This window comes from Cygnus atratus, chromosome 1 (assembly GCF_013377495.2).
Source record: "Cygnus atratus isolate AKBS03 ecotype Queensland, Australia chromosome 1, CAtr_DNAZoo_HiC_assembly, whole genome shotgun sequence".
NCBI lineage: Eukaryota > Metazoa > Chordata > Aves > Anseriformes > Anatidae > Cygnus > Cygnus atratus.
In genome coordinates, this window is record NC_066362.1 from 142,883,517 (window position 1) to 142,896,608 (window position 13,092).

At 39.9% G+C, this 13,092-nt stretch overlaps 1 protein-coding gene across 4 annotated transcripts in view; it reads left to right on the forward strand.

The window, feature by feature from the left end:
• The window catches only part of NCK2 (NCK adaptor protein 2), an 85,049-nt gene that overhangs the window by 22,562 nt on the left and 49,395 nt on the right, over positions 1–13,092 (forward strand). For all 4 annotated transcript variants that reach the window (XM_035557956.2, XM_035557955.2, XM_035557954.2 and 1 more), the window contains one exon: positions 9,196–9,267. The gene's annotated coding sequence lies outside the window, so the exon portion shown is untranslated. The remainder of the gene's footprint in view (positions 1–9,195; positions 9,268–13,092) is intronic.

Genomic DNA, 13,092 nt, shown 5'->3' on the forward strand with positions numbered 1-13,092 from the left:
AAGGCCTGCAAAATTCTCATTGCATTTTCATTTGTTGTCTTTTTTCACTGAAGTGGTGTGAATAAAATGAGTAGAACAAGAGACCATCAGATGTGGGCAAGACAAGAAAGGGAGAAAATCGGTGCTGAAAACATCAGAAGCTAAGCTGTTGCCAAATTTTATTTGGATATTATGAGATTTGGGAATATCTAGTTATCATTCAAACAGCAGTAATAGCAGTGCCTGTGCTGCAGTAGTACCAAAGCTACGTGAAAGTTTCTGTTCTTCCTGTCCACCTAAAGTGAAATTTCTCAGTAAGTTCAGACAAAAAATGCTTGAACGGTTTCCAATCACAAATTTGGAAGAAAAAAGAGGTGGTTTTAGGATCTCTGTTCTTGTGAAATAACTATCTAATAACTCAAGTTTTTGTTTCTTTTCTTGGATTTGAGGAACCTCACAGTTTGGTTTTGATCTGCAAACTCGAGGTGCTGACTTTGGTGACTGCCGTTCTGCAACGTCCAGAAAACCACAGAACCACAGAAAGGTTTGGGTTGGAAGGGACCTTAAAGCCCACCCAGTTCCACCCCCCTGCCATGGGCAGGGACACCTCCCACCAGCCCAGGCTGCCCAAAGCCCCATCCAGCCTGGCCTTGAACACCTCCAGGGATGGGGCATCCACAGCTTCTCTGGGAAACCTGTGCCAGCGCCTCACCACCCTCTGAGTGAAGAATTTCTTTCTGATATCTGATCTAAACTTACCCTCTTTCAGATGAGAACAAGGCCTGGTCTCAGCACTTCCCCCTTGCTATTAAAGCAGTTGATCGCCTCTTTGCTGAGGATGATTGGTTTTTGGCTCGCTCCCTTCCTCCAGGTGCACGGTGACTGGGTATGCAGTGATGCTGGAGGCGTTGCTGCCAAAGCAGAGCATCTTTTTTCTGAAGAGTATGCAAGCTCTGCCCTAGTCTCTTCAGGCAAACTGCACCTGAAATCCTGGTAGCATAAACAGGAGCCATTTCACCGTGAAGGGATGGCAGCAAGAGGTCCAGGCACCCTGGCCCTCGGGCTAAGAAATCCATAATGACTTCAGCTGAGAGAACAAGTTAAAGAAATCTGTCTCAGAATTGCCACCGGCAGAAAGAGTAGTTTTGGCAACGATGAGCTGTGTACTCGGGCTCTGTATTTCTTCCACAATAATAAAAAATGCAGGGGTGTAGAACTGGCATCAACAGACAGTAAATGGGAAACTGTTAGTGATACTGGGGTGGGGGAAATCCCGTAATTAAATTGGAATATGCTCAAATAGCACCTGGTGGTAAAATCCAGCAATGCACTGATAGAAAGGATCTTTCCTGTGGGAGGTGCAAGATATTTTTGTCCCAACACATCTGTACATCCAAGGCTGGGAAATACTGACATTCCAGATTTAATATTTTTCCAAATGTCCTTTGATGGCCCAACTGAAGGGAAAAAAAAGCACAAAATCTGCTCTGTGCGCTTCCTCTGACTCCCTTCACCTCCCTGGAGGTTTCAAAGACAACCACTGACCTTGCCGTAGCCCTTCTAACATCACCATGTCTGTAGCTGTGGCACGGAGAGAGCCGTGGCACTGCTGTTGAAAGGCAGGCAGTGCTGCCATGGCCAGACAAGAGACTTCACTGAAAGCGCACATACAGAAATAGGAAAGATTTTCTTTTTGACTAAGAAATAATGAGTAATTTAGCAGAACAGGGGCTCTAAGAAGGGTTACAGTTGGACTTTAACATTGAATTGCCACTGAGCTAAGCATCCCTTGCTCCGTTCTACCATAATAGTCGCCTGAAAGCTCTCTGTAGCCCCTCTTACAGTCCATTTGCTGTTACATCTCACCCCAGAGCAAATCTTAATCTGACTGCCTAGATGTGAGATTTCTTCGCTTACTTCAAACACGTGTCCCTAGCCAAGAGTGGTAACCAGGAGTGTCTGCTTCGTGTTGCTCTGATAATCTGCCGGTGACTAAGTGTTGCATCCTCCCGTGGTAGCTAATTTCATCAGAATCTGTGGTTTTTCACTTCTCCAGAAGGCATCTGTGAATGCCTTTTTTCAGTGGAGGCAAGCATTTTTACTCAGATGTGCAGATCACTAGATCACCGTAAAGACAATATTGACGTGCTCTTTGTAGACATCTTCTGCAAATCTGAAATCCGCAAGTATTGAATTAAAAGCTCTGACTTGAATAGAGACATTGGGAAGGATTGGTTGATTCAGTTAGTTCTATATGTATTTTGGTGTATAGAACATTAAATTGTGAAGTTACAATAGAAAAAGTAGATTTGCTGGGGAGCTGCTTGAGCTGGTCGCTTATTAATCTCTGAGTCCTGAAAGGTTCTGAACTGATCCTCGTGGAAAAGACTGTCTTTGTGTGGTTTTTACAAGCAGTAAATTAAAATTAAAATATCAACCAGAAAGAGGCTGAAGTTCCCATGGGGTAAATTGTTACGCCCTAAGTACAAATACTGCCTTCTAGATTCTAAGGTGCTAAAGTTATCTAACTATAGAAAGTTATCTAACTATACGTTCTAAGATGTTTCTTAAAAAACAAATGTATAGCTTGAATAAAAAGGTATCCTATTAAGGAAAGCAAATAATTACCTCATGTTCAAACCACGGCCTGAGAACCTTGCTAAGCTAAGCACTGTGTAAGGTTTGAAGTCTGATCCTTTCCTTCCTCAAAGATCCTGTGATACAGCGTTTAAGAACATCCTTGATAGGTGTTGTTGGGTTTCTGCTTATCTATCTGCAACTCTAACTGATGATTCAGGTCTTTCAGTGTACCTTTGTAAGTGTTTATGAGATGCCTAGAGCTGCCCTAAGCATTAATGGAGACCTTTGTTGCTTCTGTGGGCTTCAGGGGTATGTATACGTGCACTTAAACAGCCAGACTGCAAACTCTTAAATAAGGAAAATTAGAAAGGGTCTGAGCTCATATTTCCTGTTAGAAAAGAGTAAGTAGCTGAATGGAGATCAATTTGAGTTTGAATTTTTTTTCCTTCCACAGATTGCTTTTGAATGGGAATGCTCAGCAGAACTCGGGCTGTTTTGGTAGCACACTGCCTTGCTTGTGTGCTTCCCGTGTGTCCTCTCAAAGCATTTGCACCCGAAGTGGGATGAGGCTTTCTGCCCTTGCTTTCATGATTTCTCCACTTCTGCTTTGTGGGTTTTTCTTTTTCTCATGCAAGGACTGTACTGGAAGTTTGCAGCTGAGCATAATCAAATTTGAATAAGTTCAATATCAATAAGTATCAAGATGGAAAATCCTGCTTAAGCCAGGATTATTATTTTTTTTTTAAGTTTTGCATATTATAGCGAGTTTAGGTAGTAATTTGGTATCAGTATTAGGTTATTTAATAGCTCAAACTTTTGAGGGAAACTTCTGGCTGAGATAATGTAAGAAATGCATGATTCCCTTAATAAAACAATGTGATTCTGTATACTGTATGTAGTAGACCTAGCAGATGCAATCAGTAATAGGTAGATACAACATTCCTCATCATTTCTAGCAAAATTAGAAAGATGCTATTTATGCATGTACTTTGGATTGCAGCTTCAGAGGAAGCTGATAATGGAAATTGTTTTTTGAAATATATTTAAAATAAATGTCAATATTATTTAGAAAATGAACTACCTGTGTTTCAGTAGGGGATTAGGAGTTGTTGGTTGTGCAAGTAGATGTAAAATTGTTTGTTTGTTTTTGTTTTGATCATTGTTGTTTTTGGAAACATGCCATATCTATGCCAGAATCTGCAGAGGATATGGATTTGACTGCAGGATTCAAATGAGAATATAGGTCAGTGCAGCCTCTTTGCTTGTGGTGGGGTCAAGTGTGACCCACTGCATGCTTTCACTGTCTGTGTTCCTCCCCACACACACCAAAAAAGAAGAAAAAGTACAGGTATATTATGGAGAAAAAATAATGTTTGAGTGACCAGTGCTACCTAAATGCCTAATTGCTGCTTCTTCACCGCAGAGGGCATGGACGGGAGGTGTACTGCAGCTCTGACACCCCAGAGAGAGGTACAGAGATGATGCACAACTTACTGTCTGTGCGCTGTTTGGGAGACAAGCATGTTTCTTAAGATTACCATCACAGCCTTTGGTGGTGGCTCCAAACCAGGACCATTAAGAAGACGCATTTAAACACTGAAGTTTGCCTTTGCTTCAAGGGCTAGTCTCATTTTTGCAGCTGGCATACAGGCTTAAATCTTTTCCAGCGTTTTAAGTACCTGGCAATCTTGTCTGCGTGCAAAGCATTGAATCTGTTCTTTTGTCTCATTTTACTTGCTTACATGAATTTTAAGGAGCCACAGTCTTAGAGAAGAAAAGCTTAGCTACAAAGAAGATACTAGATTTTGTTTGTTTGTTTGCTTCAGGATGTTGTACACATTGTAATGCAACATAGAAACTTATGACGTGAATCCGGTCTTATTTTCTGCTTTCTCTCTGTTGTATACCTGGTTGTAAATGTAGTGTTCACTAATTGCATTGACTTCTCTGAGTTAAAGAATAATTGCATATTTTAACTTTACCATTATCTTAGTTTCAGAAGGTAACATTAAGTGTGTTTTGTGAGGATATATAAGTAGGTTGTTAAAATACTAAGGATATACTGGAATGTTGAATACATTTTATGGTTTCTTTTCCCTTCAGTCAAATTCAGGCACTGAGCTTTTGAGTGCTTATTGCTGATCTGTCTGCTCCTGCATGGCACTGGGTTGTGCTTGCCCAATTGTCTGTACAGTTAAAATATTTTGAGCATAGCATATTTTGATGTAACTTCATTTGAAATATCTGCCTAATGGAGAAGTCTTAATGGAATACTTTAATAGCCCAAAGTGGTTACCTGCAATTGCTCTAGTGTATTTGAGTCAATTACAAAGGAAGGCAATATTTAATGTTGAAGTGGAGCTAGATGGTGTAATGAACTGGCAGATTGCCAGCATGATCTTCTCTGCAGGAGAATTTGTATTAATGTGGTGCTTTTCATTTGTTCTCCAGAAGGTCACCAGCAATACGTCAATTGTTGAATTTTATCATAGTTATCAGAGTCACTTGAATGACTTATCATTTGAGTTAAAATTCCCAGTCTGTGCAGTACAGGTTTATGGTCAGGTCATTTCTGTGTATTAGCATATTAAGTATCAAAGAGATTATTTTAGCTATTTCATGTCAAAATTTAAATAGAAGGTGGCCGGGTATTGGGAAAAGAGCCTGAGAGAATTGTCATTGAAATAGTTATTGTAAGGCTGAATCTGGATTTTAGCCATGGGGATAAAGAAAATGGGGCACGTTACAGCTATTAGTGAAAGGAAAGGTGGTTAATAACTTTGGAGGTTGCTTTTAAAATAATCATTATGAGAGCACTAATTTATTCTTAGAGTTGTAATCTTCAAAGATTACACAGATATAAGGTGCTTACTTCATTAGGTGCTACTGATTCTTATCTTTTGATGCTTGTTTGGAAGTACTATCTTCAAACCCGTTTTTGACCATTTAGAAGTGCTTTTAACTGGGATTTGAATAGTCCTTGGGTTTGGAAGATTTTGGTCTAGCAAACAATCGAGTGACTGAGATTGCAGTTCATATGTAGACAGCTTTGTTTTGCTACCTTGTGTCTGTAACCATGTGTTCACCTGGCTCCTCTACTCTGCAGTTTCTGTTCCTTATGTTCATCTTCCGTGCCTCTGTTGTGGACCTCACAGTAAGTGTAGCATGTTGAGACAGCCGTGACTTGTAAGGGACCTTGGCGTACTGCGTGTGTGAGCGTTGACACTCTTGTGGTAGTACTGGCATTAGAGAATCACAGCACCACAGGATGGCTGAGGCTGTCAGAGCACTTCTGGAGGCCACCAGGCCCAAGGCCTGCCCCAGCAGGGCCACCCAGCGCAGGCTACCCAGGCCCATCTCCAGGCGGCTTTTGAAGGCCTCCAAGGAGGAGACCTCACAGCCTCTCTGGGCAGCCTGTGCCAGGGCTCCTCACCTGCACAGCACAGAAGTGCTCCTGGTGCTCAGAGGGAGCCTCCTGGGGGCCAGTTTGTGCCCAGGGCCTCTGGTCCTGGCACTGGGCACCTCTGACAAGAGCCTGGCTCCATCCTCTCTGCACCTCCCCTCGGGTATTTACAGACATGGATCAGATCCCCCTGAGCCTCCTTTTCTCCGGGCTGGGCAGTCCCAGCTCTCAGCCTCTCCTCCCAGGAGGGGTGCTTCAGGCCCTCCATCATCTTGGTGGCCTCCCTTGGACTCTCTCCAGTACGTCCAAGTCTCTCTTGTACTGGGGGGGGCTAGAACTGGACCCAGCATTCCAGGCATGGCTTGGAGTTGAACTGAGATATGACAAATGGATATGGCATACGGATGTGACACCAAAAGGAAGAGAAGAAAGACACTGATGATGTCTATGGAGAAGCCCACCTAGCTCTGTGCAGCTGTTGGGCAGCTGTGGCAGTGGCTGTCTGCCGTGCATTCATTTCCAAGTTTCCTCATGATTCACCAATGTGTGTTATGGATGGACAATGACTTTTCCACATATATTCAAAATCTTTTGGAGGTTTGGGGAGTTTATGTTGTGTTCTCTAAGCTTAAATATTCCCGGTCCACCCTGGCTTTATCAGCAGATACAGCCTTCTAGAGTTTGGCTGCTAGAACACCACCAACCAAACAAAAAATCCCTGCTCATGGTGCAAAGCCTGTGGCTCGGGGGCAGGCCATCTCAAACTGTAACTATTTTTTCCATTCACTGTGTGTGAGAAGGAAGATCTCAAACATCTCTAACTGAAATGCTGTTTCAAGGAACATATTTGGTGTATAAGTGAATTCTCCGTGGTGCAGGTTTCCACCCTTAGTTTGAGTCACTTGGCAAGTTGCAGTGTTGCCGATGTAGTTTTTGGCAGGGGAGGTGTGATGGCAATAGACCTGTGTTTTGCGGTAAATGACTTAACAAGAGTCAGAGTAGAAATTTTCCTCTGGCTATTCTGTAGTAAAATGAAGATTTTTACCAGGAGAAAAACAGAAATAGAGGTCAAAATGTAATGGAATTGAGCCCAGAGAGGGCAGACCAGTCTGCATCTCGTGCATGTATCTGTGCATCCAAATTTTAGTTCAGTCAAAGTGTCAGCAGGAATGATTTTTTTGGTGTATTTTTCTCCTCTAACTCTTTGTGCTACTGCCATTAATGTCCTCACATACTTCTAATGTATGTTAATTGAGCTGTGAAAATGAGGCCTTCCTTGCTGTAGAAAATAGCTGTTGTATTGAAATACATTCATGACTCTCTTTTTCCTTATGTGTTTAGGTAGGATTTGGACTTTTATTTTCACTAACTGTACTGCTTCTCCAGTTAACTAATAAATAAAGATTAATTTTTCATGTATTGGTGATTATCAATCCTGTTTTTTTGCTCACTTTCAGAGGCAAGCTCTATACACTGATGTGTATTTGTGAAGTTGGAAGCAGTAATTGAGAAGTGTTGAGTTTTTCTTCAGAGAATAGAACCCTAAACCAAGTCAGAAGCTTGGCACAGTATTTTATTTGTAGATGTTGATGGGCAGTAGATGATTTGTGAGGTGGGGGGGAGAAGAACGCTGTTTAGAAGATGATCTTGTAACAAAATGATGTGATTTTTATTTTCTCTTTTTCCCCGTGTTATTAACAATGTTGTTGCCTTATTGGCAGGAGAGGAAATGTACTACAAAACATTTAGCCAGCAGGAAAACAGATTTACCCTGCCTCAGGGTTTTAATGATGCTTCATTTATTAAAGTACCTTTTCCCTTTACAATACATCTTGAGATCTGTCCTGTAATTTAAAATATAGAGCAGTTCTCGTGGAGAATATAGTTCATGGAGAATAAAAGTACAGTAAGTGGGGAGGAAAATTGATTTGGTAAAATGTAGTTGTCTGTATCTAGTGAGAACTCGGTGAAAGAGCCAGGCTGCAGCATACAAGGCATTCCAGCTCGCACTTGTGCACTAAGGAAGAAGGGAGGGCAGGTGGTAGGTCATTCTCTTCTCCCATCTGCTCTCTGCTGCCACAGGTGTATTTTCATTCGTGCAGTGAACAAAACTTCATCGCAAATTGGCCTCCTGTATTTTTTTCCCTTGCATGTCAGGAGGGTGAGCAGCATCCTGCTTGCCTCGCAGCTGCAGTGGAGCTGTGAAGCAGGGACTCTCCTCTTGCTTTTCAGCCCGTAACAATTCTGGCTTCAATGTTTATCAAACTGGGGGTTCAGTGGTTCTCTTGCTCCATTTGTTAAAGGGTGGAAGTCCAAATCTCGCTTTTAAATGTCTGTGGAAGGTATTTATAATACTTCATCGATACTTTTTTTTAGCCCCCTTCCATTATGGTGCACTCATGAATTAGATGAATTCTACACCCTAGATGAATTGCTATTTTTAATTGAATTTCTTCATAGGATGCTTTTGTAGTGTGGCAACTGATTTGACTCTGTTCAGGGAAGATTTTGAACACAAACATTTGTGCATGCACAGCCTCCGAATGAGTCAGAGTTGTAACTGCGTGTCGTTACAAGCTAAGGGTTGAAGCACAGGAAGACATTCAGAATTTTTTCCTTCTGTTTGATTTGGATCTTCATGGATTTACACAGCCTGAATTTGTCAGACATCCTGTGGAGTGAGGAGTCTCATTAGAAAATAGAAACAAACTGTTTAAATACTTTGAAGTCTCTCATGAAATACTATATTTATGGCTAGAAATAGTTAAAAGAGCAATTGGGGCCGGAGGGGACCTCTGGAGGTCATGTGGTCCAGCGTGTGGCTCGTTGCAGTTGCCAGAGCTGTGGCTCCATCGAGGTGAACTTTTTGAGCATATCCCAGGCAGAAGCTCCCATAACACCTTGGATTACACACGGCTGTGCTCAGTGGGGAAACCCTTCTTCTTCATGTCCAGACAGAACTTCCCTTAAGGGACTTCTCCACCGTCTGGCCAGCTTCCTGACCTCCCTCAGAGCTCGCTCGCCCTTGTGTTGAAGGGCCCTGAAGCATGCGGCCTAGCCCAGGCGCCATCTTGCAGGTGCCCTGCAGCAGTCCATCCCTCAAGCCGCTGCCTGTGCTCGTGTCCCCTTACTTCGTAATCTCTTAAGAGATTTGGATAGTTTGAAAATGAAATTGCCTTGATAATGATCTTCAATTTTAGTGCTAAAACTAAAATGCGTGTTTGTTGTTTCAGATACTTGCGTACGTAACTTTGTTGGAGAGTCCTGCCTTTCACTGCCTGAATCCTTTTAACAGTGTGCCAAAGGTGAGTGATTCGGCTTTTATTTTTGTAACTAAAGATAAGGAGTTAACTAGATGTATTGCTTGGTTGTGCTTTCATGTGGTGTGGTACTTGTAATTTTTTTCGAAACTGCTGGATCATTTATTAAATAGCAGGTCTTTTTCCTTCAGTAATCTGAGATAAGTCTGATTTAGGTCGTCTTTTTTTTTTTTTTTTTAACTTTTTTTTAAAAAAAGCCTCTAATCTTTTTAAAAAATGTTCTAATCATCTTGCTTTTTTCTAAAAAAAAAAGCAAGATGATTAGAAGATTTTAAAAAAAGATGATTAGATTTTTTTTAAAAAAGCAAGATTAGATTATTAATTAAGCACTAGATATTGTTACAGCTGTTTTTTGGCTTCTACATCCTGTTACCTGCTACTTTGACTTGAGACAGTTTTCCTCTAGAGGAGCTGTAGATGAAATATATTGGTGTGGTCGTTCATAGCCTATTGCATAGCAGGCTCAGTATTCTTTCATTTCTTAAAACTAAGTAATAACTTATATGATACTGAAAGAAGGTTTGTATACCTGTGGTAGGTTTTTTGTCCTCTTTTTATGGTAAGAGTAGGTCAGAATTGCATTTAAGATATAGAAAGTACCTCTCTGGGCTGTCGCTGAAGACCTGAAGTAATGTTATGAAGCTGATGTTTTCCATAGGATTCATTTCTGGGGCAGTGTCTGGTTTCCTTTTGTTAATTCATGTACCTTGTTATCTGTTTCTAGTAACTGCAGTTGATCTCTGTGGTTTAGCGGAGATTTCTTAACAGAAAACTTTTATTAAAATGAAACATCATTACAGCCATACCAACAATACAAAAAAGGCAGAACAGTGAATGAACTTTCAGCATTGTACTGGCTGCAGCACAGAACAGGAAACCAGGAATCCTAGTTCTCAGTTTTACCTCATTACTTTAGCAGACAAATTTATTATTTCTTACTCAAGCTCTCTGTTTATAAAATAAAAATAATGTTACCCTCTTCAGAAGGAAGTTATGATGGATAATTATTGACATTTTGGAGCCCTTAGATGGAAAGCAATGTATGAAGTCCTTGTGTGTCTCGATTTTGCTGTGAGTTGTGTTAAATGGTTGTTCAGTGAAGTGTTATCAGACATTAAAATTAGACTTAATTTGTTTTATAAAATGCAGCTGAACCAGTTAGAATTAAGAATTTCATCCAGTCTTAAACTTAACATCTACATATATTTTTTGAAATGTTTGGGTTTCCTTCAAGGTAGAAGAGGAAATTCTGAAATACTTTGAAACAGGTGGGCTTTTACACTACATTTTCAGATCAATTGATTTTTGTCCATTACATTTAAAGATGCATTTACAACCCTAACTTTTGCAGCAGATCAGAGTGTATAGCCTTGAACAATAAATGAATATAACTGAAGACTAATATTGAGAAGTCTTTTGACTTAATTTTTAGATTAGAAGTGCTGGTAAGTTTTTTGTTTGATTGATTTTGTTTTTGTGCATTATGTAGGTAATTTTAATAAAATTAAAAAGCTCTTGAAAAGTTTGTTAATGTAAATAGAAAACAAATATAGAATTCCAAAGACAGTGATTTGTCAAACTATGAACTTAGTCATAGTTAAATGATTCTAACTTTTCCACTAAAATTTCTACTCAAAATTAAGCTTTTTAACTATGGCCCAAATCTTGTATTAATTTCAAATGTTTAATATAAAACTATATATTTCTCTTATTTCTGAGACATTTGGCTTATTGAATATTTTTCCTACCCTTCAAAACAACAACTTAAGAAAACAAACAAAAAACAAAACACCACAAATACTCAAATTGAAAATGTTTACAGCATATGAAGGTTTTATATACTTCCCAAACAGGCTGTAAGTAGATAATAGCGCAGTAAGAGGAGGAGAGGAGGAACTTTGTCTTTGGACATCTCAATTTTTGCTCTGCTCTCACTGTCTATCTGTATAGGTACCCAGGACATGTGCTATGTCCAGTCAGGCAACAGTTTGTAGCAAAATTAAATCTAATTTCTGTATTAATATTTAACATTTTCTCTGTCCTTTGTGCGCACGTGTATACCGAAGTGCGTGTTTCTGGTGGCCTGTATTCAGCTTGGTAAAGGTGATTCTGTAGAACACAAAGCGTTCTGATACCCTTCCAAAAAGGAAATTAACGCATGGTAGTAGATTCAGTAAAGCCTGTACCTGAAGTGCTTTGCAGAATCAGAATATAGTAAATCCTGTGCCCTTTGGTCAGCATTCACAAATTACGCTGAAAATGTTCTTCGAACTTCACCAAACTGCAGACAATAGTGTGTCCTTAGAGAGTTTTGTTGAGTCTGAGAGCTATGGCATAATTTGTATGTGGTTGTTGAATCCGCCGAGTCATCTTTTATCTAGCTGTGCACACTAGCTATTTTCAGCTAGAGAAAAAAGAGAACTGTATGGAAAGGCACCTTTTTTTCTGTTGCTGTTTTTTATTTTTTTTTTTGGTTGTTGTCTGCAGTTACTTTAGTATGAAGTTACCAAGTGTAATGTTTTGGCAATTTATTGCGGTCATTCAGCTGCTGCAAATCTGGAACTATCCTAAAAGCATTTAACAATTTTAGAATATGATACTGTTTGTAATAGTATTCTGTGCTTTCAAACTTGTTAAACATTCACTTACAGTGTCTTTGAATATAAAACAAACCAAAAAAATGCATCTTGTATTTCACAATAAAATACTTTAAAAAGTGATCGCAGTTTTAATATGTGCCTTTCAGTGGTAGTGTTTAGATAACATGTTTTGGGAAATTTTCTTCAATAATACAATTTTTTGTGAATAAGCAGGCCTTCATGCACCTTTATGGAACGTACGGTTTGGTTATGCAGGGGTCTATGCGTACACAGAAGGGAGATAGTTTGATGAGATGAGAGCTAAGCAGGTAAAAGCGAAGTTACCACAGTCTTTCATACTCAGCAGGTTTGCCAAACTGAGACCAGGTGTCAATGGTTACAGTACCATGACGCTTTGTTGGAGAGCCAGGTCTGTGAGGCTAGGCAGCAGCTACACGGGTGCATCCATGTTGCAAGGCCGGGGACTGGCTTGTAGCGTCTGAAAGATCAGCTGTCATCTTCCTGTAAAGAGGTAAAAGCACCACGGAAATTTCAACGTGATGCAACTGTCTGTAATCAAAGTCTGTCTTGGTGTTTTTCTGTGGCTCAGTGTGTTTGTAGTTTTTCATGGATTTTTGGGGAGTTCAAGCCCGAGGAAAATAGTAGCTATTCTTAATGACCCGTATGAGTTGGTTTCATGGGAAGTCTTTATTCTGACAGTAATTAAGTGATTGAAAGCTCCGGACTGGTTAGATGTCTAGATTCCTTTTTCTGAGGAAAAAAAAAAAAGTCTTGTGTAATTATGTCTATTATCCTAAGTGCCTAAGGTGTTGATTTTGAACCTTCCAATGTAACTTCTAATGTTACTTAAAAATATTTACAGAAGTTTAGTATAGTGATGAAATTCAGAGGACACTGCTGCTTTTCTCATGCTGGTGGCATAATGCTTTCTGATCTGGAGCTGTGGCTGGTAAAGAACACTTCCATTCCATTCCCTTGCCCTTGTAACCACTAGTAGACCCCCAGATATTTTGACTGAGTCAGTATATTGCAGAATAGGTTTTCATTGAATTAAGTAATTTTGGGGGCTTTTTTTTTTTCCAGATTTCAATTACTTTTTTTTAAATCAAATTGTAGGTCTTTGCATGAAAGTATGATAAATACTGAGTAAGTGGGGAAAAATTATGTTTATATTTACTAATAATATCAAAACAGAAGCATTTGTTTATAT